This window comes from Myotis yumanensis, unplaced genomic scaffold (assembly GCF_028538775.1).
Source record: "Myotis yumanensis isolate MYYU_CA2020_CCGP unplaced genomic scaffold, mMyoYum1.0.hap1 SCAF_13, whole genome shotgun sequence".
In the NCBI taxonomy this organism is placed as follows: Eukaryota; Metazoa; Chordata; class Mammalia; order Chiroptera; family Vespertilionidae; genus Myotis; species Myotis yumanensis.
Genome location: NW_027223764.1, coordinates 1,535,876 through 1,541,440, shown reverse-complemented (window position 1 = coordinate 1,541,440; position 5,565 = coordinate 1,535,876). Strand labels below are relative to the sequence as shown.

At 69.8% G+C, this 5,565-nt stretch overlaps 1 protein-coding gene across 5 annotated transcripts in view; it reads left to right on the top strand.

Moving 5' to 3' along the window:
* Nucleotides 1-1,176: 1,176 nt before the first annotated feature.
* The window catches only part of CHST15 (carbohydrate sulfotransferase 15), a 41,634-nt gene continuing 37,245 nt past the window's right edge, over nt 1,177-5,565 (top strand). Inside the window, exon 1 of one of the 5 annotated variants that reach the window (XM_070432055.1) lies at nt 1,177-1,261. The gene's annotated coding sequence lies outside the window, so the exon portion shown is untranslated. Of the gene's footprint in view, nt 1,262-1,962; nt 1,984-2,241; nt 2,319-4,537; nt 4,731-5,133; nt 5,215-5,565 lie in introns of those variants that run through there. The other 4 variants (XM_070432058.1, XM_070432054.1, XM_070432057.1 and 1 more) reach the window with 4 other exon arrangements.

Genomic DNA, 5,565 nt, shown 5'->3' with positions numbered 1-5,565 from the left:
GAAAAAGAGTTTTGTTTAAAAAAAAATAATGATGATGAATAAAAATCACCAAGGCGTCTGCGTGGAAAAAGCCATCGGGTCTGAGGTTCCAGGGCTGGTCGCGTGGCTGCGTTACCTTTCGGTGTAGATTTTGTGTAAGAGGCATTATTTGCAGGAAAACAAGAGGCCGTTTGGAAGAACTCCCCTCTCACCCCATCGTCCCATTTGCGGTTTCATCCAGAGTGTGACTCGGCACGAGCTGCCACGACGCGGAGCAGAAGCCGGCCACCTCCAGGCAGGTTATCTGGGGGGGGGGCGGGGGGGGGGCGGGCTGAAGATCATGTTTTTCAGAAAAAAAGGGGAGGGGGGAGGGGGAAGGACACTGCCAGGAGGCGCCCCCTAGCGGTGTGCAGGCTCCCCGCTTAGAAGGCACTTTGGGCCCCAATTCTGGTCGCTTTAAGGAGGGCTCTGGACCGCGGCCAGGGGGACGTGGGCCGCGGGCTGCGTGCCTGCAGACAAGGGTTCGCTTCTGTCCCCCGGACCTGTTTCCTGGGCCGCGGGCTGCGGGCTCTGAGCGCCCCTTGAGTCGAGTCTTCCCGGATTCAAAGCGTCTTTTCTTTAACCGATGGCGTCCTCACAACAGCATCCGCGGAACCGGCCACTGGCGCGGCTCCCGTGACCTCGGGCAGCCCAGGTGGTTTCTCAGGGCGGCCGCCTCGGGCCACTGCGGCGGGCGGTGGGGTGGCGCTCGGTCCCGCCAAGCCTCCCCTCCCCGGGGAAGCAACGGCGCGGGGCCCCGGAGCCTGACAGCCTCCCGGGGATGCGAGCACCTCCCGGCCGGGGGCGCAGCACCCACCCGCGGCGCGGCCTGGAGTCCCGGCGCGTGGGGCTGGCTCCGGACCGCCGGGTCGTTAACAATGTCTGGCGGGGGGTCGCTGGCCGACTCCAGGGTCTCGGCTTTCTTTCCATTTGAAATCCCCGCATCGCACCCCGTGTTGACTCGGAGGGGAGGGGGCGGGGACCGAACCCAGCGCGGCGCACGCCCGGGCCTCGCATTCCAGACCCGCGCCGTGCGTCCGCGACCGGCGCGGGGGCGGGTCCTCCCGCGGTTTCCTTCGCCACCCGCGCGCCACTCCCAAACTTTTCCTTCCTGCGCTCGCTCGCTCGCTCGCTCGGGGGGGCAGGTGGCCGCGCCTGGATGCCGGGCTCGCGGCGCGGGGCTGGGCGCGCTCCCGCGGAGCCGGAGCCGCAGAGGCCCCCGGGCGGCGCTCGTTTCCCGCAGGTACCAGGGGGGTGCCGGGCGCGGGGGTGGGGCGCGGGGGGCCGGCGGGGGGCGCCTGGGTCCGGGCTCCCGCGCCCCTCCGCGTGCCCGCCCCGCAGCGCCGGGGGCGGCCGGGCCGAGCTGGGCACCGGGAGTCCCGGCCGCGGAGGCTGTGCGCAGCCTCCATCCCCGCGGCGCTCCCGGCGCTGGTGGCGGCGGCGGCGGCCCAGCAGACAATGAACTTGCGAGCGCGCCGCGCCGAGGCAGGTCTGGGCCCGGTGCGGCTCCGCGGCCCGGTCTCCGCGAGGCTCCCGCGGTCCCCGGGAAGGAAGGACCCGAGCCGCCGGTCCTGGCGGTGCTACGGCGGCTCCGCGCGCCGGGCACCCACGGGCAGGGCTGGCCGGCGGCGGCGCCAGGGCCCGCGCGCCCCCCTCGCCGGCTGGAGTGGATGCGGCCGGAGCTGGGGGACCGGGGACCGGGCGCCGGGGTGGTGGCGCTGCGGGCAGCCCGAGGCCTGCGGGGGGCGCACGCCGCGGGGCGAGCACGGGTCGGTCCCGGGAGTGGCGCCACCCGCGGTGGCGGCTGCGGGCGGAAGACGGACGGACCAACAGCCCGGCGCTTTCGCCTCGTGAGCGCGTGGGGGGGCGGGGGGGGAAGGAGGGGCCGGGCTGGGGGCGGGGTTCCCTGGCCGGGCGCTCGCTCTGCCGCGCACTTCGGGGAAGTTTCGGGCGCCAGCGAGGCAGGTAGGTGGGCACCCGCCCCGCTCCCGGCTCTGGCTCGGAGCCACCCCGCGACCCCCGGTTCCAGGGCCGCGGCTGCTCCAGGCGGAGGGGGCGTGTGATGGCGGGGGCGGGGGTCCCGGGCGCTGGCGCCCGAGAAACCTGGTTCCGGGGGTGGGGACCGCGGGGCGGGCCTGGGAGGGACCGGGGCGTGGCCGGGCCCCAGCGGCCTGAACTTTCGCTCTCGCGCCGCCCCTTCCCTCCCGCCCTCCGCCCGCGCCTCCTCCGGCGCCCACGGGCTCCCATTGCAGGCGCTTCCCAGCGGCGGCGCGGGGTCCCTGGCGAGCCAAGCGGGGCAGGTCTGAGCGGGGCTGCGGGGCCGCGTGGGGGTGGCGTGGGGGTGGCGGTGGGGTGGGGGCGGCCCCGGCGCGGGACAGCGCTGCGGTCGTGGTGGAGCGCGAGTCTGCGGGGCTGTGTGCGCGGGTGGAGGGCGCGTGGCTGTGGGAGGAAACGGGGCGGGGGGGCGGCTCCTTGGCGCCCTTGGGGCCCCTGGGATCGCGGGATGGAGGCGCCGTGCCCGGAGCCTGGCCTTTGGGGGATGAATGAGGAGCTGTGGCAGCGCCTGCCGACTCCTCGGGGCGCCCCGGCGCGAGCACGCGTGTGCGTGTTGGGATTCGGAGCCGCCGGGTGCTGCGCGTGGCCGCCCTGCCGCCCGGTCGCGGTCCTGGTGCCCAGGTGCCCGCGGCCCCGTGAGCGCGGGTGTCGAAGCCGCACCCGGGGCTGGGCTGCTGGTGGCTGGACGTCCGCGCCCAGAGTGAGGAGGTTGGAGGAGGAGGCGGCGAGGCCGGGCTGAGGCCGCGCCTGGGGCTCCCGTATCCCTGTCCCCCGGGCCCTGCGCTGGATTCCGTGGGCGCGTTAATGGCCCGGAGTTTCGGGAATGAGATTGGATCCCCAGGACGCTGGGGGGATGTGGCGTTTGCAGAGGCTGAGCAGAGGGGGGCTCGCTCGGTCCCCTCCCAACCCCATTGCAAAGCCATGAGCCCCCTCCCCCTCCCTCCCTCCCTGGGCACCGCACTCATTATTGTCCAGTTTCCACACTGTCGGAGCAGGACGTGTTGATTGATCACAACAGATGGAAGGTAGTTTTGTTTGAGAGAGCGTGGGAATAAACATGCTTTATGCACGAGGCAGTTTTTACCAGACGCGTTCTTATAGTCCTAAATGAGTGGCAGGAAAGTGTTCTTCTTTTCTTATTTTAAATATATTTTTTGTTGATTTCAGAGAGGAAGGGAAAGGGAGAGAGAGAAACATCAACGATGAGAGAGAATCACTGGTCGGCTGCCTCCTGCACGCCCCCTGCTGGGGATCGAGCTGCAACCCGGGGAATCAAACCACTGGTTCATAGGTCGATGCTCAACCACTGAGCCGCCCGGCCGGCCGAGCCCCAGGCCCTTTGAACGTGCACCGCCAGCCGCTTTGGGTTGGTGCTGGTTTGTGATGAGACCGTGGCCACCCAGGGCCTGGCTGGCACCGGGGGGACGGGGAGCGGAGGCTGGGGCTGCCCTGACGGGTGAGCCCGGGACCCCCCCCCCGGAGAAGGCAGCGTGGACTCAGCTCCAGCCGAGGGGGAGGAAACCCACTAGACAGGTCTTGTTAATTTTCCAGAGAATTCTCAAGCCTGGAATGAAGGGTGGGCTCGAATTCTAGAAGCCGAGCAGAGGGTTCGGTGAGGGCCGCCCGGAGGTCGGAGGTTGGAGCTTGGCGTCGCCTGGTGTTTGTTTACTGGGAAGAGCGTCCCACGTCAGAGATGCGACAGGGTCGCACCCCCGAGGCTGAGGGGCTGAGAATTGCCCGTCGTGCCTGTGGCCGCGTGCCAGGCCCCCTCGCCTGCCTGTGGGCCATTCGATAGCTCTGTGAATGTGCCTCTGCATGAAACTTCTTGTAGCGTTTCATTCCCTTGGCTGAGCCCCTGGCGATGGTCCATGGAAAGGCGGACGTGGGCCCAGCCCTCGCGGGAGGGAGCTGACAAGTGCCCGTGTCAGACCCGCGAGTGGACGGTGCGCGGCCTGCCCAGCTGGGGGGACGGGAAGGCAGGAACCGTGCTGGAGAGGCCTGGGTTGTGAGGGACTCATCTCCGTAACCGACGTGGGAGCTGAGGCTCACACAGCCGGCAAGTGGGTGATGAGCCCAGGCCTCGCACCCCCCCCCCCCACCCAGCGCCCGGGCCTGCCCCGTCCCCTGCCAGGCCGGGCGGGGCCTCAGAGCTCCCACGCCTCCTTCCTCCGCCTCACCAGGCCAGGATTTCACAGATGCCACCTGGAAGGAACCCTTTTGTAGGAGAGAGGAGTCCCCTTGAACCCCTTTAAAAGGAGCTGCAGGCACGGGAGTGTCCTTTAAGAGCAGCCGGTGGCGGGCACCCCTGTAGCAGCATGTGAGCTGGAGGGGGCGCGCTCCATCACTGGTGGCGGTGGTGCCCCGTTCACTCCCCCCCGCCCCCCCCCCCGTCCCCCCTGCGGTCTGGGGTCCGATGCTCAGGAGTGACTCTGACTTCCTGCTCGCGGTGGCGGCGGCTCCCTCGGTCGGGCCTGGGCGGCTGTGTTCTCACATGGCGAGCGGGCGGGCCAGGTGTTGGGACGGAAGCTCCCACTGCCCGGCGGGCTTCCTGGCTGTCCTCGGAGCGAGACTTCCTTCCCGAGACGCTTCCCTGGAAATAAAGCACCGGCGGCGAGTTAGGCGGAGGCTGCGGTTTCACAGCAGGAGCCTGTTATCTGGTTAGTGCATCAGCCCGGGGTCCGGAGGAAGAGCACAGGTTTGGTGGGGATTTGGGCCAAGAGGCTGCTTTTAAGTTGGGGAATTGGGAGGAAGACGTCGATCAAAACAGCTGTCGCTGGCCGGGTGCCCTCTGGGTCCCAGCTGGCCCTGTGCCAGGCAGGTCACAGGTGCCCCTTTGTCTCAGTCGGAGGGCGGGGGGGGGGGGGGCGGGGGGGGGCTCGGAGATCCCAGGGACCAGGGCTGAGCCTGGGGAGGCACCGGCGGGCGGGCAGAGAGAGCGGAGGAGGAGAGGAGTGGGTGGGGTGAGAATGGCAATCACGGCTTCAGGGGAGGCGGGCGGGACCCAGAGTGGAAGTGGGGGTGGCGGCAGTGGCAAGCGGTTCCCCGTTTGTGCCGATTGCGAAAGGGTCGTGGAGGAAGCGCATCTTGCAGCAGCAGCAGCAGCAGCTCTGCGGGGAGGCTGTCCCCCAGGGCAGGCGCCAGGTGCGTGGGGGCGGCGCTCAGCAGGGGGAGCGGGACCCTGAGAGTCAGGGTTACATAACGCTGCTGCCGGGCGGCTCGGCCTGGGGGTGCCGCGGAGCCTGGCGGGCGGGTTCGAGCCGCCCCACGGCCGGGCCTCAGAGCGGGCCCTGAGCGTGCGAGCACCTCCACGCGCTCGGAGCGGGGCTGGCGTCCGGGTGCGCAGCACACACGGGCTCTGTGGCTCCTTGTGATGCTCAGGACCGGGGCTGGGTGTCTCTGAGCCCCTGAACGTGCACATGCAGTTTTCGTGCATGTTCCTTGGGTGGGGGTGGGGCGCATGACTTCTGCATATTCTCCCGCACGGACACCCCT